We start from the raw sequence: 23,895 nt of genomic DNA, 5'->3' as shown, positions 1-23,895 counted from the left end.
ACGTGAGTCAAAGTAATAAACCATCTACCCTGCCGAAGTGGTTTTCGTTTCTGGAGGGTTTGCTTGGCTAGTCGTCGCCTGTGTCGTTGCGATAAACCATAGTTCACTGCAGTTGCTAGTGTAACGCTCTTATTATTGTCCGTCCTCGTCTGTTTTGGGCTGCCTCGACAGGTTTGCTTTGTTTAGTTCGATGAAAGCACATTATTGTAGGCCGGGTCAATCACACTGAACTGTGATACATGCAGGCGTACATAGAGAACTTGCCACCTGTAATGCGATATCTTCCCTGGCGTTAATCACTCTGAACATTAAAAAATCTCGTTCCACGTTTACACTCGACGGGGGAAACCCAAATATATTGAGGCTTGCTTGTGCAAGGACTGGCCAGTTTGTTTTGTGGGACGCCCAGACGGAATGCAGGAAGAGAGTTAGGTTGCCCGTCTGTTCATGCCGCAGTGCAGTGCAATGCCCCTAGTAAGCTGCTAGTAGACGCTGTCATGCATTGATCGATTTCCTGTGTCGAGCGTACTTAACTGTAAATGGCCGTCTCCGGCATTGGCCTCGGAAATACCAATGAGTGAAATCAGAATTCGGTTAAATCAGACTATTAAAAAAATGAAAATAAAATCTGCAAGTGTTAACTACCTTTGTCCAATAAAACCGAGAAGTAGGAACCATAGTCCTGCTGACTCACTGATACGGGGCCACATCAACAGTCACCCCCCCCCCTACCTGGCAGAAGCTGGCGTTGGCACTGTCCCCGGGGAACGTGGCATACTGCGCCAGCCGGGGGAGGAATCCAGGGGTGCTTCTCGGGAATGGGGGGGGGGGGGGGTAACACAGCGTTCTGCTGCATATTCATTTTATTTCTTTTATTTTACCTGAAATCGCCCTGTTGGCATTTACATTTTCAGTTCACACGAGATTCAACGGTACCCATCGAACTACTTTTTGCGAGGAGACACGACGACAGCCAAAATAGTTCGAAGGAGGCACACAAGGTTCCTGGTGGTATTGTGATTTGGCAGGACTGGCAGGGAGTCTTCTTGGAGCAGGACCTGGAGAATTACTGAGTCAGTTTGGGTAAGGCTGTCGAGCGATGAGAGGAGGTGATCGTGATCCGTCCAGTAGTTTATCCAGAATCACAGACATGGGTGTCGCAAAAAAATTTAGGGGGTTATCATTACAGCTATGTCGTACAGAAAAAAAAAATTCGGGGTGTCTCCAAAAATTTGGGGTTTTGGGGGAGGGGGGGGGGGGTTCTGGATAAATCACTGGATCGCTCCTCGCGGCGCTCGAATCTTTATTCTTTTATATCGCGATAAAGCGTTCGTCGATCACAGAAATCATAAAGAGTGGCGTCTGCAAGTGTTTTTGCCATATAATTTTTGCAATTTTCCAACCGTTGCGCAAAAAGCCGCGCGTGGTTTTGTCAGGAAAATATGCGCCCTGATTGGGAGGGGGGTCTGCCGATATGTCTCGGGGGGAGCCCTGGCATTCATCTCTCCCCTACCCTTGTATCCACCCATGGCGTAGGCCTGGAGACTGGTGTGCAAGCAGCGCTTTCTACCTGATTTGGGGATGTGAGGAATAGAAGTGGTGTCATCAGTGACGAAGGATCATCGCGAAGACCACATCTACGAAACCGCGCTAGGTAAGCCAGACGCTCTTAGCTTCCACTTTATCGTAGCATTATTTTTTGTGTCTGTAGGTATTACAACTGAGTACCACTATCTTTTCTCTCTTTCTTTCTTTTCTCTCTTTCTTTCTGGAGCAATAAACCGGCTTAATAAAACCGCACGTATTCTGGAACTCTATTCATTTATTCACAAATTAGCTATCCTGACGACAGAGGGTGAGTACCGATTGGTTCGGAAGAGCGAGGCATAAATGTATGAAGACAACATCTCCTTGAGTCTGAGGAGCGGTGACAAAGACGAGGACGAAAGGGCACAAATAAACACAAGGGACTAACGGGTCGGACTCGAACGGCCCTTTCGTCCTGGTTGTTGTCACCGCTCCTCAGACTCGAGGGGACGTTGCCTTCATCACCTGTACACCAGCTAGCTTCCTTATTACTACTTTGTTCGACACATAACTAGTTTATTTTTTTATGTTTGTAACCATACCTTTGGAACCTGAACGTAAATAAAATATTGAAGTAATGACGTAAATGAAGTAATTTGCAAAAGGTTTCGTCATACTTCGCGTACAAAAAACGTTTCTGAAATGACCGAGGTGAGCAAAAGTGAGCATGAGAGCGTAACACCTTCTGAGTTTGGTAGTAACATCGACAAAGAGAACGTGATAATTCGTCGCTCGACGACGCGAGATAACTGGGACAATGAGGACGTGACAGTGATCGGCAACGGATTAATTTGGTCCACCGAAAAGTTCTTTATCGTGTTACGTCTCCAATACTAGCCAAAGAGGATACTCACCTCGTCAACACGACGTGGGAAAATTAGTTTCAAAAACTGTAAAAACCTTAAATTTCCAATCCCCAATAGACCTCTACCAAAGAAACGTCACAGTGACGTAATCGTGACGTTGGTAGACATAGCGAAACCAAAACAGCTCGGACGGAGAACACCGCCGTTTCACAAAGCCGTATTTCTTCGCGAAGGTCAAGGGTAGCTTCTTTGTATTAGTGGTACACACAAATGAGGTCACGTTTTTAGTTGCTTTGGTGTCTCCATTCCCGTTCTCAGTCCACCGCGGAAAGAAAATACTCCACCCAAGGGTTGGTTGCATCGTCTCGAAAGTCAACGTCGTAATTCTGTGCGGAATGTGGTTTGTTATTACGACTTAGTTCGCGCTTGCTTTGTATAGAGACACCACGTGCACTCCGAGAGAAACTCGTGCCCTTCAGGCTCCTGAAGATGGAAAAGCCCGATAGTCATCTTTAGAAAGCGCTACCGAAAAGATAGTGTTACCGGTAGCTTGGAGCAGAACAACCCCATACAACTAATAATATGCAAGTAATTGCATAAAAACCTTACAATATGAAAAACTATATTTAAACGTGGTTTTCTTGGGAGTTATTAATTTTTTACTACAGTAGTTCGTCTACAAGTTGGCGGCGCTCTTGTACCTGCTGTAGTGTTGTACCTGCTGACGTCATTTCTTTGTAAACAGGGAGAGGTCTACTGTTGACGAACCGGGTACACGGTTCACCTTCGCGGCCACAAAATTTTGCGAAACCTACATGCTAAAGTTCGCTGCTTGATTGCCTATACTTTGTAACACAACCGAGAGTGCCCTTACCGTGCTTAAAGGAGCAATGAGGTCACATTTAACGTCCCTTGAAATCCTGCCTCGTCTGGCAAGCTGTCCAGCAGGAATCACCATGCAAAATATTTTCGCTCTGCGGTGTGTTATGGCTGTGCAACCCAATTTAGAAGAAAAAAAAAACGGTCAGAGAAAGCTGCCGCGGACGGCCGACACTATGCTCTCGCGACGTGGAGACGGCTCCGTGCCCTGTTTTCTTTGTTTTTTCTTCCGAGCTCTTTCCACTTATACATGCTTGAGCTGTGCCACTGTACGTCACTGGTCACGGGAGGGAAGTAGCATACGTCACGACGCGCTCTTGTTCTGCGATGAGCTGTTTTCACGAGGAAAATGATTTTTCAAATGTATGCGGAACAGAGCCTTCGCGTTCGCTCTGTAGGTCACCTGAGCTCATCGTTCTTTCGCAGGAACTCATTTTCTTCGTTGGAGAACATTCCGCACCGAAAAACTAAAAAAAATTTGGGGTCACCTCAGTGCTCCACACGCACACACACACACAGGCATTGCACACGCATTGCACAGGCTTGCGCAGCAAGGTAGTTCAAATGCTTACGAATGACCAGCTCTGAACGATTGCAGCATTGTTTTCGAAGCGTCAGCCCTTGTTCGAAATTTATGCGTGCAACTAAAATTCACCAATTCTTCAATTCGCGAAAATTAAGCCCACACGAACAATAAGGGTTTTAGTGTTACCCTCTCTATGTTATGGCTATTTCTTTGCAATTACAACTGTAAATTCAAATTTACATTCTTTCAATTAATTTACGTACATTTTAGATTATTCTATACGAATGCGTGCGGATATGTGGGTGAACTTATTTGACGCGTTCTATAATGTTTGGGATTTCATGATGTCGCAGTTCATGAACCGCCACATGTGTAACATGCATTACATGTTTTTCAGTGTGCTATTAGAAAGTCGTCCGCGGAGACCTTCAATGTAATTCAGGTTACGGCACAGGTGTGACTGAGCGCGTTCAAATACGTGCTCAAAAACCGCCGTATCAAAAATGCGAGCTCGGGCCAAGAGACCACTCAGGCTCCAGTTAATGTCGTGCACCCTGCCATCGAGGTTCAGCCCCCCGATTTGGGGACCAGTCTAACTACATTCGCGAACATCCCGCGTCAAGAGGGAAGAAGTTTAGTCCTAATAGGATTTTCATTTGCTTAAACACCTCTCCGCGTAAAGAGAAGGAGCTGGCACTTATCCTTGCGTAGCACTTAAGCGGAAAGTGGGCTTCTTCCTCTTACCAGTAGTTCACGTACTCGAGGGAGTGCTTCTCAACGCAGAATTTCGCGTGCATGCAATTTCCGGATTCTTTCTTCATACGTGCGTGAGGCGAATTTGAGATGGTGACGTGTGCATAACAACCCTCTTTCGATGAGCAAAAGAATGGTGGAACTGATGGAACTACGAAGTTCATCCCCACGCCATTGTATAAACCGCTTACCCGGCGTCATGTTGTCCATGTTGAGTTGAGAAATGTTGACCTTGTGGAGAGCAACAGAAGATAATCGTGTATTGAAAGGCCGTCATCATGAGCGTGGTCTGACTGTTACATTTGGCGCACAAAGAAACTGCATGTATACTGGAGCAATATTGATTTAAAGAACACTAAGGCCTCGAAAGCAATTCTTCATATGACGAAGCCGGTTAGATTAGCACAAAACACGCTTTCCCAGAAATTTTGCGCAAAGGGTATCTTCGCGAGATACCTGTGTGAAAATTGCGCCTACTTTGAGAACTAAAGGAGCAGTTGAACATTAGGAAGGCAAACTTTGTTCTCGCTAAACGCGAAGTTTTTATGCTAGAAATACGAACTCATCACGACTACGAAGAACGAAACAGACGTCTGCTCACCGCGCCCCCCACGCCTACCCCTTCGTTGCCTCGCGCACCTGACATCCAGTCTCACATGTCTGTACTAGAGTCACATGTCTGCACTAGTGTCTGTGTTTAGTGACTCTAGTCTGTACATCAAGCTTTGGCGAGAGACGTGGCGGCACGTGCCCTTGTCAATCGCCGTCAGGGCGAGAGCAAGGTCAACAGTTACGCGAGGATCTTTCTCGCAGAAATGCAAGCCTAGAAGACAGGGTTCCGTGGTAAAATAGCTCGAAAATATTCTGCGCTAGAGTGAAAATATTCCGTGCTTTACCGGTACAATTGCGCTACGGCGGGAAGACAGCTGTCGTACGGACATTACGGGCGGTGCATGTTGGACTGTCACTGTCGAATCCTCCAAAGTAAAGAAGTCTGAGTGTCGGAGTCGGTGTATTCCCTCGACGCGTGGCCTGATGTGATGTGTGTGATGCAACGGATGGTCTCAACGAAGGAATAGTGTGGCGTCATTCATTTAACTGAAAACAAATAAGGGGAGCACCGACATATACCTTATGTGACGTCAGTAACAAAAGTTTGTTCAAGCCTTCGTCCTGGCGCTTTTACAGCGATAGCTGAATGAGGGAACTTGTTTGTCAAGGACGGGGTAGATCCTGACTTCTTCATTGGCGCGCCATTGGTTGGCGCAGCAGCAAATCGGAGAACACATGAAAGGAGGCACGGTGCATACCGTTCACAAAAGTTGCGTCCTTGCAAAAAAAAATAATAATAATACAAAATAAGTACAAAATAAAAAAGGCAGCCGTGCCGGGTACAAGTACAAGCGCCGTCAGCAACATAGTAGCACGAAGTTCGCAAAAACGTCTTCATTTGGTGAAATTAGGATAGAAGACGATCAAGACGTTAACGCAACGTCTACAAGGCGTAATCGGTAGTACGTTTATAAGACGTACCGATATTCCGTTTATAATTGCACACATCAAAACCTTTCGCGGTATTCGGTAAAATGACACACACACTTTCACCGGACGTCTTAATCTGAATATTTTTTGGATGGCCCTCTGTACTCCTTTAAGGGAAGACGATGGTGTGCACTGCGTAAGTTAACTTTCGATGGTACCTACTGAATGTCTCAAACGAAAGCAGTAAGGAACACCGACGGCGTGTTGATGGTGAGTTGAACTCCCAGCAATACCTATACCCAGCGGCCTATAAAAAGGTCGTCGGGGTCAGTATCGTTTGCGGTACTGTTCCCGGGAAGATTTTTCCTTAATACCTCATTTCTGTGTTATTTTTGTGTGTAATTTAATTAAACGTAGACATCCCACCCTCCGTTTTGACTTATAGAGGCGAGAATGGACTCGCGAGTTTACGGAGATTTTAAGACAGGTAACGTAAGTATCACACGCTATCTGGCGGCCACGAAGAGTGCGTATGGCGTCGTAGATTGGGAGTGGAGGTCTAGGCGCGCCGCTCTAGAAGGCAAACGGTATAGCATACCGAGGGACAAGCAACCAGACGCGCATTGGCTGCATGGCGACAACATGACCCAGCAGTGAGGGAACGCAAAACGGCTGCGATGAGACGAAGGTGAGAAGACCCGGAAGTTAGGGAACGCGAGGCCGAGGCCAAGACACGTAAACTGTCCAAGACGTGTGCACCTGAACCCGCAGGAGAGCAACACCGCCAACTGTTGTCCAGGGAGTTCACGGCAGAATCCCAGCCATTACAATGTACTGAAAGTCGAGTGTAATAAGGGTGGACGGGTAGGTGGAAGGCCTTGAACAGACCAGTGAAACTAAAGAACATTGATGAGGCACAAACCGTCCACAGCCATTGCACTCGACTTTCAGTACATTGTGCTGCCTGGGATGTGTGGAAAATTAAGAAAATAAAAATTAAAACTTGTCCACATGTGCCTGCGCAATACAATCGTGAGCCTCATCTCGCGCCTATTGCGCGTACATGATACAGCTATCGCTGTTACTTCTTCGCACCTGGGCTGCGAAAAGGCCTGAATTCCCCCTCCCCCCTTTCGATTTCGCATTCAACAACAACAACAACTTTAATTTCGGCCCTTGGAGAGTGGGGAGTTTCATCGCAACAGGCGATACTCTACCCCAGTGCTTGGTGGAATGGGGGAATAAAATAACGAGCCCCTTTACAATAACGATCGAAGTCCGATGGTGTCCAGAAATGTCAGAAGAGCTTTGAGCGCAGAGCGTTGCTGGGCTGGATTGGGCCAGGGACCAAGCAATTTCGGTAGGGAGAAAGGGCGAGAGTCCAGCTGACGAAGAGACTCGGAGAGTGTGATTCGGGAAGGTTCGTAGTGAGGGCACTGAAGAAGAATGTGCTCCAGATCCTCAAGAGCACCACAGTGGCAACAGGTGGGAGAATCAATTTGTCTCAAGCGGTAACGCCACTGAGCTGTAAAGGCCACATCGAGGCGCATGCGGTGGATTAATGCAGCATCCTGACGAGATGTGTTTCGTGGCATGCGGAAAGCGAGCATGGGATCAACTCTGTTCAACATAGAGGGGGGAAGAATGTCGGTTGTCCGTTGGCGGGAAGCCAGGGGTGTCACTAGACGTCGCAGAATTGAACGGCGGTCTCCTCTGAGCAGAACAATACGAGTCCGGTTCCGAGACGAGAGTGCTGCTTCTGCGGCGCTGTCGGCCTGCACGTTCCCCACGACACCACAATGGGCTGGAACCCACTGGAGAACTAGCCTGTGGCCTGCGGCGTAGATAGTGTGGTAAGCCATTAACACGTCGGTGACTAGGGGTGCGGATGGGCCTCGTATGCCGGAAGTTTCAATTGCTTGAAGTGCAGATTTGGAGTCTGTAAAGACTGCCCATTCCCGGGGTGGAAAATCAGCGATGTGTTGTAGAAAGAAAAGGATGGCATAGAGTTCCGCAGCTGTGGAGGAGGTTGGATGTGAAAGGCGTCTTCCGTGCACGACGCCTTCGGATGGAATGACGAAGGCTGTGGCGGACTTGTTGTTTCGGGATGCGCCATCAGTATATGCTGCCGTAAACGTAGAAAACTTCTCGTCTACCAGAGCATGAAAGTGGGCTCGGAGGACTTGAGGGGGGACCTGATCTCTTCTTTGCAGAAGGTTTGGGAGGCGTACAAACGTGGACGGATTTCGCATTCGAATTCCGACCACACATCGCAAATGCCGCCATGCCCGAAGCAGCTGCGCTACTGCGTGCACTCACATTCCCTCTCGAATAGGAATATCAAGAGACCTGCCAAGATATGTCCGCTTCGTAGGACGATTAGAGCACTTGGCCACATTCTTCCTCAGTTGCGAGTGTGCACTTTAAGCAGCGGTAAACTGACAGTTACGACTGCTCAAAGCTGTGATTAATTCATCATTCAAGACTTCAGTTCGTCATTCGTCAAGTCTGTCAGAAGCTACCACCTTTCTTTTTTTTTTTTTTTCTGGACGGTATCGTATCACGCAAGTCAATATGCATAAAAAGAAAAATAATGAACAAATACCTCGACATGACCTCGGAGGTCGTGACGTAGAGAGCCTAGCGTGGCATAGCATCAGTGTAGCGGCCTGCCCTGTGTTCACATTTATCACTCAAAATTCGTCTGTAATGGGGGGGGGGGGGATGCTGTCGAGACAGGCTTGCGGTTGTTGCCGACGGGAATGCGGTTCGGTTGTTGGTCACACGTGAGTTACACAGTGTCTGCTACAGTCACTGCGCACGCACGCCACGCTCATCAATCGGGTCCTCTTGTGTCATGGAGTCGTGCAGACCAGAGAGTCGAACCGAACCCGAACCGGAGCCGGAAACCGTTATTAACCGTTATTTTTGGCCGAACCGGAACTGAACCGAACCGAACCGATAGAGTCGACGCCATCTTGGAGCTGAACCGGAACTAAACCGGTAAAAAATACCGGTTTCCGGTTCAAATGACGGTTCACACCGAATTAAGTGCGAAACTTTGGGTGTTGTGCATGAACACAAAAACTATTTTTCGTATTTTTTCTTCATTTATTAGCTTCGTAGACATCGTCTTACTTGCCGAAAAAGGCGTGCCCTGCAACAATGATTTGGATCTTCTTGAGTCACACAATAGCAACAGATCGTAACTGAAAACTGCCAGGACTACTAACGTCTAAGACATACACATAAATATATATAAGAATTAAAGGTCAACAGGACATTAGGGACCGTTTTGTGTAGTAGTAATTAAATGACATTATAATAATATACTAGTCAGAGTCATCTATACACAGGCGCTGCATTTCAAGATCAGTCCGTTTGCAGCAAAAACCTGGGAGGTGAAGGGAGGTGAGGTTACTGTCATTCCGTTTAAAGCATTAAGTTTGCCGCGTGTCTAGGGTACTAGAAAGTAAAGCACCGGCCACACTCATGCTGGTCAGAATGAAAAGGACATGCCAAGTTGTCTTTCTTTGTGGATTTAAAATAAAAGAAGCAAAAACGACCATACTGACACACAGTATCTAAAACTCGCTAGTGGGTCTAAAATGAGTCGAACTCTCTCTTTGCACTTGCTTTGTCGCTAACGCCGAGCACGGCGGCGGTCAGTGCTGACACAATAACGTGCCCTTTACACATAAAGTCCCCAAGCTCACGATCGCACCATTCCAATCCAACTACATACCATGAAGCGTCGCTATTTGATTAACGTGTATTCGCGATCCCGACTGGTAGCGAATAATTTCAATTACTTAAATGACTTAGGCCAAGGTAGCAGGCTTGGTTGACAGATATTCCTGGTGAGATTCCGCTAACAACCCAGCGACCTGAGCTATGTGCGGGGAAAGTCAACCCAAACCCTTCCATTCCAAAACCAATTCCTTCCAAACCAATTCATGGGTATGCTCTTCTTGTAACCGCTACTAATCTTGTCTTTCATGTCGCACAAACTCTTTCAAAATCCTGAACGACCACTGACGCCTTCCTACCCACTTCAAACACTGTAACACACACACACGGAAGCTTCCTTCTTTTAACCTGCCTGTTGTGCTTCATTCGCACCCGTCGTTCCTGAACCGGTTCGGGAACGGAACCGTTTGGAAAGAACCGGTTTTAACCATTATAATTGCCTTCTGGACCTGAACCGGATCCGAACCCTTATCACCGAACCTAAACCCGAACCGGACCGTTAAACGTTTCGGTTCGACTCTCTGGTGCAGACCTCACTTATTCTCTTACGGAATCTCGGAGGAGTGGAAGCAACTCCCCTAGAGAGTGCTCAGATCAAATATCCCCTCTCGCGCGCTACAGGTCGGCTACGATGAGTGTTTTTTGCGCAAGAACGGGCGATATTTGCCGTGCAACCCGCTGCAGACAAAAACGAAATTGTTATGTAGCGGGTCTTTCAGGGCTCCTTTAAGGACACCTCAAGGGTCTGTACCACTAAAGCCAAGATGCATGGGTTGGGATAAAAGTAATTCAGTGCCTGCCATCCAACACAGAAATTAAAAGCACGAAAAAAATGATAACACACTACAACATGAATAAGCGAGACTCAAGGGCTACCCCGAACACGCACACACACACATACGCACCACGGTGAAATATGTCGGCTTCACTGAAATATTGTTCTAGGACCATGCTGATGTAGAGTGCTTTTCTCTGCGTTAGAAGAGCGCAGATGTGCCTGATGTGATGAAGTGTCCCATGGAACATAATCTATGGAAGACGCAGGCATATAGCAAAAGCTCTTGGTATGTCCGGTCTTCATTATTATGCTATTATTATAATTCTCGCATCGGTAGTTTCTGCTTTAAGGGCATTATGTTTTGGGCATACTGGTCTGCAGCCTGCAGATTAATCAGTGAATCGTGAGTAGCGGAAAAGTGTAAGTGCTCTTTCTGGAATGAGGGCGCCTCATGGTTGGTTTCCAATATTATCGATAGCTCTTGAGCTAAACGATGTACTACTGGGTGCCACACAACTATTTTTTTAGACACGCGAACAAATTGGAATAAATTAATTATTATTAACGAATTCAGTCAGTGCCCTTCATCGTCGGCGATATCTACAAAATTAGTATCCTGTCCCGTTGCATAAGACGATTCTGTTACGATGTGAAGGCAGATAGGAAAATAATGGTTTTACAATAGATATCATCCCAGATCAGATAGGTAGAAACAAGAAGGTTGGCATATTGGTACAGCGATATAAAGCACACAAAATTACGCATCCTCGCGTACCACGATCGAAGTCACGTACAGAAAAATGCAACTTATCTAATTTCATCCTTTCGGGATGCAACGGAAATCATCTAGCAAACAAGGCGACACGACCGTTTTGTTAACATAAACCAGATGTCACGGACTGAACTCCACATCTTCAGAATGGATAATCTGTCACAAAGCTAGTTGAGTGGAAGGAATGATATATTCCGCAAGTGGTGGATGACACAGGGGATAGTCTATGGTCATTCTCCCTTCTCGCTGGACAAGAATGGAAATATGACAAACAAAATTCATCTGCTTACGAAAAACAACAGACGTACAAGTAGACGCATGTGGAATAGTCTAGAAGCAGCGCACCATCTGTGGGCTCGTGCGTGTTCATCATTCATCGTCACGGTCTCCACCCAAGTCCTGATGTTGGCCACCAACGCAAGGCCAACTACGACGATCGAGTACATCACCATAGTTAAGGAATTTAACCCGTGCTCTGACCGGTCCTGGAGGTTACCCAACCTCCTTTCCCTCTCTCCATTCCACGTGTGGAATAAACCTCAGTTGCTATTCAGCGCTGGTGTGTGTGTCTGTTCTCTTGCTGCTTCGTCTCTTTGCGCTGTTTCCCCGTGAAGTACTACACCACCATAATTGGCAGGGGAGTGTTACACGGATTTGTGGCTTCATTCTGAGATCGCGGGGGATGACGCAGATGCAGAGTGGTTCAAATATGATGTTTGTAGTTGCAAACTAAGATACAGCGGGGAGTAGGCACTCGGGTCCTTCTGAACGACAGACAGACAAGCACGCACACGCAACATGAAGAGGATTGGATGGATGTTTAAACAAAAACATGGCGATGGCTGAACACTAAATTTGCAGCGTGCAACGAAGGTCCTGCAAAATGATACGTGTAAATCTGCTCGCTATTATCATTAATAAGACGATCACTCTGCTCGCGTGGCGCCACTGTCGTCGCGCAGGCAGCCTTTGCAGAACTATGGGAAAATCTGGCTCCGGTAACAACGCGGAACTGAATAAAAGGGTCCGTCTGTTAACATTCGGCGAGCAAAGCTTCAATCTATCATATGCGGCTTCAAGATAACTTACGTCGTGGTAAACTGCTACCAAATTTAACCTTGAAATCATGTCTATGCACGTTGCGGTCGTGTGTATCCGCACGGAAGTAGCAGGTGCCGGACTGCATCATCAGCGTCCCTTTCCGTCTCTTACCTGTTCGACCATCGCATATGCGAAATAAAATATAACCTATAATGGAAAGTAACAGAATGCGCGCTCGACCGATATTCGAGAGGTGGTTCAATTCCCGCCGTTCTCTGGCTTTTTCCACGACTGCCATATTTCAGAACAGAACTGCCGCCGGTCTTGGGAAAATGAACACTTATCAGTTGCTCAACCTGGCCCTCAATTGACCTTGAAAATCACGAATCCTGAGCCTCGCTCTTTCACCTTCTCGTGCAATTTAGGAAACAATAGTTACGAGCTCACTTGGTTTCTTCTGGAAGGCGATTCTGTTCACCTGAGTAGTTATACGGTGTGTCTCAAAAGCAGGGAAACACCGACATAAAATGGTAAGGGTTTGGCTCATGTTTCAAAATGAGAGCGAAAAAAGTTACGTTATCACGAAGCACGCGATTATTTATCTAGTAAAATGCTCTACCAGTTAGATGTGTCGCCCACCTACCTTCCCGTTTACAAATGGCAAAGTTGAATGCAGGATGGCCGCCATGTTGATGACACAGCCTAACAGGAGGCCGCTTTCCCCTATACAGGTTGTGTCTAATATTGGATCTCCGTCTGTCAAACCATTTTCATTTGACGCGCGTCTAGTACGAGGAAGACAAACGTATCACATTACTATCCTGACATCCTAATGTCCTAGGAATGTTTCGGAAGGTTCCCATTACACCCTACGGCCATCCGGAGGACCAGGCTTTCCTGCATGTTTTGCGGACCACTGCACACGCTAGAGTTTTGCACGACTGACATTTGGACGGATATTGCACGAAAACTCGTCACCAGAACTTGCTGTAGCTGATGTCTGCATTATGCGTGAAAGAAAACTTCTATTCTGAGAATATGACGACATTAAGACGTGAACTACCTTATAGCGTGTTGCAAGTTTTCATTCCAGCCATGGGTCACACAACTACGGAAAGTCCCTCGAACGTTGACCGGATAAGCCGCTGGGACATTGCGGAGGTAGTGTGAACGTCGGAAGAGTGTCCCGAGGCGGTAGGGGGACGTTGTGGACCACCGATGGAATCTAGCCGGACTAGCGAGGTAATCATGACTGTGGGAGGTCCCTCACTGCATAGATGCGACGCACGCGTATACTTGAGGCGCCTGATGAGACACATTATTATGTTTCTTTACGTTTTCGGAGGACTGCAAATACCCGCACGCTGGCGTAAAACAAAACTCCACAGCGCGCACGACACAGTTCGGTTGATCTGACGTGCTAAATACGATGCGACCATATTCCCCCGACCGCACGGCGGGACATTGGGGGCCAGTCAGCAAATCAAGTACATTTCACTTCGCCAATTCCCAATGCTGTTGTGTTTAATTAAGTTTCAATTTGCATTCTTTTTTTATCGTTCGTGTAGTAACTTGTGCAGTGTGTTTAGCTGAACACTGACGAGGACGATGTACAAGATGTGCGCGAGTTTCGGGCACGAGTTGCTGTTAACAGTTATTACAGTTTGCAATTTTCGTAGTGCCATTAAATACTTTGATCAGAATATGTTATATTTAGCAGTGTCCTCATAATTGTACGGACACGAACGGAAAATCTCGCCCCGAACTCGTTGAACTTGCACTTCCATTTCGTCATTATCGTAAGCGTCGCGATGATTGACTCAAGACCATTTTCCTCCCACTGAGGCAACTTGATAAGCAAAGCGCCTGCAGGCGATCTTTCCTTTCCACGATGTACTCGGGTCAAAGCGATGGGTTATTAGCAAACATATTATGATATACCATTGGCTAGATTGTGGAAAGATGAGAGCCGTAAGTGGGCAACGTGGAAGTAGAAAACAATTGTTATATTTAACTGTGTCCTCATAATTGTACGGACACGAACGGAAAATCTCGCCCCGAACTCGCTGAACTTGCACTTCCATTTCTTCATTATCGTAAGCGTCGCGATGATTGACTCAAGACCATTTTCCTCCCACTGAGGCAACTTGATAAGCAAAGCGCCTGCAATCGCGAGAACAATTGTTTATAGCCCGTTTTCTTTTTCAATTCGGAGATCGTTCCAGCCAAAAGCGGGACAAAACACAGTCCCTAAGCAGGCTGGTGGGACAGCAGGACCTGTCCCGTCTGAATCGGCACACCCTGGTCACATCAGCTCAATAATATCTCTCTTTGCCTGCCTTGAAGCAACTCACAGAGAAACATCTCGGCTGATATGAAGAGATCTCTTCTCATAAGCCGAGAGGGCAATGAGCTTGTTCCCCATGGCACGTGCATGTCGCAGAAAAACGCTTGCCCAAGCAAGCAAGGCAGCTAGAGACCTCCTCTGTAAGGCCGACAACTGCCAGTTCTCTCAGAAGCACCATTAGCAGCAGCAGTAGCAGCAGCCAGAGGGCGGTATCATTTAACACGTCAGTCCTGCCCAAGCGTGTGTGTCCTGTTATATTCTGCTTTTAGCGTAACAGATGAGGACAACGCGTAGTAGAACTGTGAAAACTTTAAATGCAATAATGAATAAACGGACATGGTAATGTGATGACACATCCCCTATTTATCGTATCTGTAGCGCTAAAAGCGGCACTTGCGCCTTTTGAGGGACGTTCTGAACATATACCATGTAAATCTTGCGGCTTCATACTTCGAACAACCAACAGAACACAAAACTACGCAATGACCATATTGCCATAAAGCTCCTTCTTTCCCATCCGTTTTGCTTCCCTTCCTCGTTGCCCTCCAAACGTGTCCTCCACAATATCCATAGAGGTCAAGAACGCTTGTACTCTTCTGCAGCATCATGGCCGTCCACAGCCAGAGGTTTTATACGACACTTTCCGCACCGGTAATTACTCACACCCCAGAGACTTTGCCATTAAATTCCCATTAACCACAGCTCGGAAGCGAAGCGAAAAATTAAATGAGCTATAAGAAGCGAATAACACCGCCAGCGCGACAGCTCGTGGTAAACATCAAAACGCTTGTATATAACGAGCAAACGAGGGTATACAAGGTAGTATTAACGTCCCATCTCGCTGGATATATGCACCCACCTAGCTCACCTTGCACTGTTGCATTTCATCATGCAGAACGGAAGAAAGAAAAAAAAAAGGTGAGGTGAGGGTCGACAACAAAATTGCGTATGCAGCGTTGGAAGGGCCCGCTGCTCCACTGGGCGGTCGATAGAACGTTTCGCATGTAAAGCACGATGGCTCTTTTTAACTAGGATATGGGCTGAAACTTTAATGCGCGGCTAGGTATTACGCTGGAGATGCGGCGGAATCGATTTTAGATGGGCTGTGTGTACTGTAGATGCTGGGAGGGCTGCATTTTCCATGTGGATGTTCCAAGGTAAATATAAATGGTAGCGAAGGCGGGAAAAAATACGAAATCTGTGTTAGCAACCCTGCGCCCTTCATGATACACATGCGAGCGTGGTTGTTGAGGGGCAAACTACGAAGGTAAACAAAAATAATTTAATCGGAGGCGCGAATAATGCGTGCACTAATGCAATATGCATGTTTTTAATATAGCGATTGGCGCGGTTTGCCAGTAACACGTAAGATTGTAGACAGAGACGAGTACGCTTCCGGTTCCTGTCCCTCCATGTTGTTAGCTACGAGTTTGCCGTACAGTGACGGCGCACTTTGTGACCGTTCATAGTCGTCTTCTTCTTCATCGTCGTCTTTTCAATTTCAAACCACCAAGTCTAACATGGGACATTCCTCGGAGGAATGCCACATTTCAGGACAGTAGCTAGCTATTGCTCTATTTGAGTGTCAAGAATGTGGACAGTACTGACTTTGGAGCTGTCGGTTCTTCTTCCTGCCTTTGCGACGTTTGTGGGTTCGTGTGAGGAAGCCTTCAAAGCCAACGTCAAGACATTCCTCACCGCACAAGGGGCCAGGTCCAGTGTTGGACACACTCGTGCCAAAGACGTTGAGTTTGTGTTCTTCATTGGTGTATGATGATCCATTTCATTTTTTTCTGAGGGTACGACTGTTCTGGTTTGCAGGCAAAGGAATGAGGAATGAGGAAGTAGGAAGTAGTACGTTACGTCAGAAGGCACTGCAGCAAGCAGCGAGACTAAGTTCGTAATCTCTGCACGTTGTTGTGATGTAACCAGAAGTTTTCTTTCCATGCAAAAGGATATGCATGGTTCTGTTGTCTATCCACTGCTTTCAGTTGTAACCTAGATTACACATGATGTCTTGTAATTCTTTCATTCCTGTGTGGCATACCATTTGTCAAAGTGCACTTTTGCACATAGCTCCTTATTGTGTTATTTGTATTTTGACAGCCATGCAGAGTTCAGTAGTCTGTGCCTATTATTTATATGTTTAGTGTGTGTACTCCTGTGTACATAGATACCTAGCATACATTTTCTATTTTGAATCTTCAGCAGTTTGCCTATTCTTTGATATGTACCTGTAGTTGATGGACAGACCAGGCAGGAAGGACAAGACCGCTTTAATACTATGGCCGTTTGCTACCAACTACCAGGAAAGAATGAAAGGGGCTCGCGGGCACCAGGAGCGCGAGAGGTGCGTGACACAAGTGTTGGCCTCGTCTGCGTCACGGAGCGGCGCGTCGTCTGCTACATACTAACTGTATACCTGTGTACATAGATCCCTAGCACGTAATTTTATATTTTGAATCATGTGCTGAGTTCAGTAGTTGTGTGCACAACCGCCAGTATGTAGGCGCAGTTATGTGCAGGGATAAGCACCTTGTGCCGCTTGAAAATCTACACCACATGGCAAAATCTGCACAAAATAGCAGAAGCACAGAACATTGTCGATGCTTTGACATGCCTTTAATACAAAAATGCTGTTGTGACCAAAGTAGAAGTAGTCATCAGCAGGGTGTGTACACACTGAACAAGGTTGTTATTGCTGGAAGCTGATATTATTGTGGCTGTTTTGCAAGATAAAGTATCACAGACTTCTAGACTGAGCTAATGGACTTGTGCCTTTTTATTCCTCCATACCATTCGTTACAATACCAAAGCAGTGCAAAATTCGTTGCAATGCCAACGCATAGCATTCGTTGTGGGCAGACATAGCACCACACAGTATGCAAGTATCATATAATGTGATCTTCAAGTGCAAATATGTTCACTTCCACCTTCTTTGTACGAGAGATATGCGGAAAGTTCCAGATGTGCATGAGGACAGCTGTAGCAGCATGCATTGGACATTAAGGTCCTGGGCCACACCTGCGTTTGCTGGAATTTGTACATTATCCTTTCGTGCTTATTCAGTACATGGACTGTCATACTGGTTATTTTGCACATTATTCTGTCGTGGGTATTTATGATGAAAGATGGAAGTCACTGAAAAGTCACTGTGTTCCAACCTCAGAACATCAAATTGTCTCAGATGGGTATTTATACTGTTTGCAACGGCATGGCGAATGTATACCTGTGATAAAAGAAAGCAAGCCCCCAGCTGATCCCCTGTGTCTTTTGTTGCACGCATGCCGCTAGTGTTGATTCTTCTCTGTTTACAAATTGTTTATGAATTTTTGCTCGTGGATTTGCTTTCAACAGCGATTGTGATATTCCGCAGCTCGACATCGCGATGGAAGGAACGCGCAGCCGGTCCGCGCTATACGTAATGGTGACGTACCAGGTGACGTCATTATGACCGAATTTGTAGTTTGCCCCGCAACGGATGGATGGCGCTGACGGTCTTTATCATGACCGCCCTTGAAGACGTGGTGGCCAATGCAAGCTTCGCTACCATTTATATTTACCTTGCATGTTCTGCCATTCAGTGGAGTTCAAAGTGCACATGGGAGGGTTGGATGGAAGGGCTGTGTTCCATGAAGAATTTTGCGATGAACGCCACGTGCTTTCAAGATAGGTAAAAGGCCCACTTGCGTAGCTTTGTCTTGAGGGTGTATCTAATGCGTTAGCATTAAGAGTGTCAAAACGAAATAAAGCTGTATGTGTGTGTGTGTGTGTGTGTGTGTGTGTGTGTGTGTGTGTGTGTGTGTGTGTGTGTGAGATGGTGAAGCCTCCCCGAGGCATAGGTATAAATGGACATGTAAAGGGGATATAAGTGGGTAAATGTAAATGCAGGTAAATCATCTGAAACTGAAGTACGTAGTTGAAGGTAATTACGAGTAAGAGGTAAGAGTAATTAAATGTAATTAAAGCAATGAAGTTGAGTTTAAAGCTAGTGTAAGGTATATGTAATTAAGAGAAAGAGTAAATGAATGAGTAGATTACCGAAGGCAACCGCAAGTTACCGGAGGTAATTAAAGGTAATTAACGTCATTAACAGGGAAATTGAGAGTAATTAAAGCAATTCAAGGTAATTAAAGGGAATTAAATTGAATTCAAGACTACCTCAGGTAGCCTGTGGTTACCTTCGGTAATTAACGGGTATTTGAAAGTAATTAAGGCAAATTAGAGGTTAATGAAATGGACTTACATATAGGAGCTGAAAGTGTCAAACCGGAAGTCAAGTATAGACCAGAGGTGGACAACCGGAAGTCAGGTTAGACCGGAAGAGGAGAGCCGGAAGTAGAGTTCATCCGGAAGTCAAGTATAGACGGGAAGTGGACAACCGGAAGTCGGGTTTAGACCGGAAGTGGATGCCCGGAAGCCAAGTATGGACCGGAAAAAGCACTTAATGCTAACGCATTTCTCTCGCATTTACCGCTAAATCGCCACTGAATTTTTTCAACTATATAGAAACATGTTTTAAGCGAAATTCCTGAGCACATTCGGAGAACGTGTGATGGGCGGTCATTCACTGGGCTGGACTGGCATGTCTAGTGACTGAAAGAGTTGTTGCATTCGAATGTATGTTGTTAAGCGGATGTCTCAGACTTGTCCTACCTACTTGTACAGCTCCTAGTAAAATTACACAATAAGCCAAAGGTGGTGCCAAGCGTACTATCGTGTTGACAAACTATTCGAGGAGCTAATCGGAGAATGAGTCAGGTTTAATGTCAATCTGTGACGGCATTGCTTGTTCGAATCAGGTGGCTACCGGCGTAACGTAGAGTGGACAAACAACCTTCCCCGAGCGCTCCATTGCTACCCGTCGGAATTGCAATGGGAAATGAAAGCGTGCCTTGTGACAACTTTATCGGGATGCGCGACCCATGACTCTCCGTTTTGGCCACTTTCGTTAATGATGATTTTCGGAGGGATGAACCGAACGGTGCATGAAGAAGTAAGATACCGCTCAGTAGACATGCTACGCGTGGTTTGTTCATGATAGTTTACTTACACCACACAGTATCTATAGTAGATCATTCGCGAATGTCCTTCATAAATAACTGCGGACAGATCCGCATGCGATATGTCAAGGGCGCGACACCTGGCGACTATAACTCGGTTACGACAACTATTAGATTCGACATATAGAAGAAAAAGACGAATGAATAAGCTTACTACGAAAGATGAAGAAAGCAAAGAATCACTCAACAAATTACAAATTCCGCCACATGAAGTAGGTGTATCTGCTCGACAATGTTCGCAATAATGAGCTCACCACCTGCCAACGTAGGAAGTGCTGGTACAACTAGAGTTACCGGGAGGTAATATCACTCTACATGGTTTTCATCCGCTACGTCATACGACTACGTCTAATATATTGCGAGTTACGGTTATTATGAGCAGGAACACATAGCAAAACCGTTCTGTTGCTGCAAGTAATGAGATGCACAGGCGATTTATTTCTCAGATAGGGAGGAATGCGTGAACTCGTACAAGAAGAGCCATTTCATTGCTCTTCTTAATGTCGCAGAGAGAGGGTATAGCTATCGTTGAACGGGATCTTCCTCTCTATTAGGAAGGTCATAAGAGGGCTCATCAGAGATTTCCGACCGATTACTCACTTCCCCTCTCTCCGCAATTATTCGGGAAGGAAAACTAAAGTTCATTGTCGGAATAGCATTACTGTATCTCAGAAGGAAATACGTTATAGAGACTTTGAGACGGTATAAATGGGTATTTTATGAGCCAAAACCCGAAAGATGTTTTTACGAAAGTGTCACATGAGAGGATTTGCACGGACGAGGGTTTACATAACCCGTTAGCAACGAAAGAGTGATCGCAATTTCTTATGAAATGTGTGTTCCATGAGGAGAGTAGGTAGTCAGTAATGTAACAGACAAAGTAATGTAGCGTGCAGGATTATTCACTTTGCATATGAAAGACAAAACGCGGTATTAATGCAGTGACTGAACTGATCGAACAATATTGATATGAATAACACTTCACAGTTCTAGCTTTACCCTGCAGAACGTCAGTTAACCTTCTCTTCAGTAATGTTTCCTACGGGCGACAGTGTTATCTATTTAGTCGTTACTTGGTACATAGTTTCCCTTTGAATGCAGCAGTGGTGCTCTAAAGCAGCATCGTCTCCTACCTTCCGCAACTTTTCTGTTTTGTTGAGTGCGTTTCGCTGCCGAGACACAATTGTAGTAGCGACAACCCCTTCACTTCTCACACTAGACGTTTCGTTCCACACCGTGGAAGATAACTCCGCAGGAAATCGAAAAAGAAGAACGGTAAGCATGCACTGCCATTCGCGATTCACCTGCATGCTTGCGCAGTCGCCCGCTGGTAGGAAAAAGTAATGTTCCGTTTCAAAAATGGTTTAGAACCGTTTCAAATATTTAACCTGCTATAGCCCGAAAGTGTTGCCTGTAGGCCAACTACACTCCAAAACCAAAGGGGAGGGGGATGCGTGATGTCCATATTGACTCGCCGTTGTTTGCCACAGCGAATGGGCATGGTGACGGCTATAGCCAGAAAAAGATGAAGGAAAAATGATGAGAAACGCCTTTGCGTAAGGCGGCTTCCTGAAGGAAACGCGCGAGGTGTAGAGTTGTAGTAGACCGTTCAGCATAAGAGCCACTGGGGTATGTCCCCCAACGTGCTAGTCCTGTAGTGTATAAGGGAAGTGTGTCATAAAAGAAAGCAAAGATGAAGCGAAGAAGTCGTGTGGAGGACCCGACTCACTTGCTTTCTCGAAGATCTCAGATCTCAAAGACCAAAGATGCCGAATTTGGTGTAATACACTTAAGAGTATCAACTACGAGTAATCAAGAATTCGCTTCCTGATGTTTCAAACATATTAATACTGAAACTAACAGGCAAAAATGGGAAAAGCATAGCACTCGCAAGTGAATAAGATAAGTATTTAAAGAGATTGAAACATTTAAATTATTTTACTAAACAACTCCTTCATCACAAAGGACGCCCTCTGTCCAAAACCTTGTACTCTAGTAAGATAAATTATTTGAATGTTTAATCTCTTTAAATACTTATCTTATATTAATGCAGAGTATATTTCACATGTAAGTGCATCACGTGTGATATAACTGGGAGCACAGACAGGAAAAACCATGTGCCCGCGCATACGTCCGTCAGGACCGGTTTCCTGTAAAGCGTGCTTCCACTGCACTGCTGTAATGTACGCTGGAGAAGCACTGAAGAACTGTGTCTTTCTCCGGATCCCTTGATGTTGCTGAGCTGTCGTAATGCAGGGTTATGACAACCAAGAGGACCCCCCGTAACCGCCTAGTAACAACATTGCGGAATACAGTGAGTCTGAAACAGAGCGGGCAAGAGGGAGTGACAAAATTAAGTGGCTCAGTCACCAGCCTCTATACAGTGCAGCATTTAGTTGAGCTATCAGAAGCCCATTCATTTTCAATCCAGTTCGAACATCAGAACAGCGGGAAACACAGGGTCAAGCACGTTTAACTTAACTCCGTCTCCACTGGCATTGCCTTTCGCGAGAGCATCGCGAATACATATGGCAAGCTGCACTCTGAATGTGCAAGCTTGGTGGAGGTGCTCACGACCCTTCAAAATGTGCAATTAATTCGTTTTCATATTTGTATGTAACTTTGTGTTTCCCTTCGTGCAACAACATCGACTATTATAATGTCTACCGCTCCTGTTTGGATTCTTCAGCACGTTCTTCGAATAAAATCTCGCCTCATAAAAACTAACACTTCGCATACCCCCCACCACAGGAAGAACCACCACAAGTCTTCCCATCTCATTTCTGCGTTCTTCCATTCCCATTTTTCTTCCGCGCAGTTTCCGCACAGTTCTTCGCGTCGTCTTCCGCAGTCCCGTCAGCCGGCGCTGCGCTCACCTCAGGTAGCTTCATTTGCGTTTCAAATGAAGCGCGCATTACATCCAAACGTCGACAACCCTTGCTCGCCGACTACAGCGCCGTCTCTCATCTTTGAATGTGGCGGCCGCAATGTTCCGGTACAGAACGACAGCAGCCTATTTGGAAAATCCCAAATAAAGTGGTCCCGCCTTCACCGAAGGCGTGCACGACGTACAGGAATGGTGAATATGTTGAAATATAAATGAGGCGAATAGCATAAATGTTAGAACAGCTGTCGCAGACGACTCGAGGAACATTGCCGAGGGTAGGTAAGTGCTGTAATAAAAGACGTCGGTTATTCTCACTCGACACGCTGGCTGTGCTAACGTCTGCCAAGGAAATCGGTACATGTGAACATATGCAAATACGAACTCTGCTCCAACTTGTAACGAAACCTACTCAAGTACGCGTTTCGATATCGTTTTTGAACTGGTTAGTTACCGCCAACAGGGATCATTCGTCGGCCCTAGGTTAGGCATCGCAGGGAGAGATTTATAGCTTAGCTAAGACTCATATAAATAAAGAAAGATGTTAAAAAATCCCAGGGCAGTAACAGTTGCGTAACGCGAATTTCAGCGGCAGCTGTTGTGGGTCAACTTTCGTTGCTGATGTATGCACAGCTGTTTTAGAGCTACGACTACTGCGTGGTGGCCTGTGAAGTGAGTAGTCATGTGGTATATATTCTCGACGAGGACTCTCTTTTGGAAGACCAAATCAATGCAGGTCTTTCTCGAGGTTGTTACGGCCCCTGTTATGGTGGCCAGTTCCAACATCAACGCTTCTTGTAGACCGGAGATGAAATTGGTGGCCTATGGGTCAATGTTAAAGTCCCCCAGCGTCTCCTAGTGCTGATGGCATATGGACTGCTAAGGCGTAAGTGAGGTATGATATAACACGGGGAACTATTGCGGTGGTGACAAACTATAGGCGGCCACGACGATGAGTTCACTTTCAAATTGCACCGCACTCACCTAAGCCACCGTCATCGCAGTCAGCAAAGAGGTCTATGGCGTGAGCCGTTGACCCTATCTCGCATATAGATGGCCACACCGGCAGCGCGGTTCTTGCAGTCACGTCGAGAGTCACAGCTATACTGAAACCTCTTCATCTGCAACGGTTCGTTAGGGTCCATCCACGTCTCTGACAAACACAGGATGGAACAGAGGGTGATGATGTGATCTCTCCTCTCGGCGTGCCTTCTGTCCTCCTTTTCA

At 46.1% G+C, this 23,895-nt stretch overlaps 1 long non-coding RNA gene and 1 pseudogene across 1 annotated transcript; both read right to left on the bottom strand.

Annotated features, from left to right (window-relative positions):
• LOC135384642 (nephrin-like) overlaps positions 1-23,895 on the bottom strand; it is a 602,775-nt pseudogene that overhangs the window by 531,124 nt on the left and 47,756 nt on the right.
• Positions 858-23,790, bottom strand: LOC135383480 (uncharacterized). The gene is made up of 2 exons (XR_010419902.1): positions 23,653-23,790; positions 858-1,058 (listed from the first exon to the last, which is right to left on the bottom strand). It is a non-coding gene; the product is annotated as an uncharacterized LOC135383480 (long non-coding RNA).

Source organism: Ornithodoros turicata, chromosome 2 (genome assembly GCF_037126465.1).
Source record: "Ornithodoros turicata isolate Travis chromosome 2, ASM3712646v1, whole genome shotgun sequence".
Taxonomy (NCBI): Eukaryota; Metazoa; Arthropoda; class Arachnida; order Ixodida; family Argasidae; genus Ornithodoros; species Ornithodoros turicata.
This window is presented reverse-complemented; position numbering and strand designations above follow the sequence as displayed.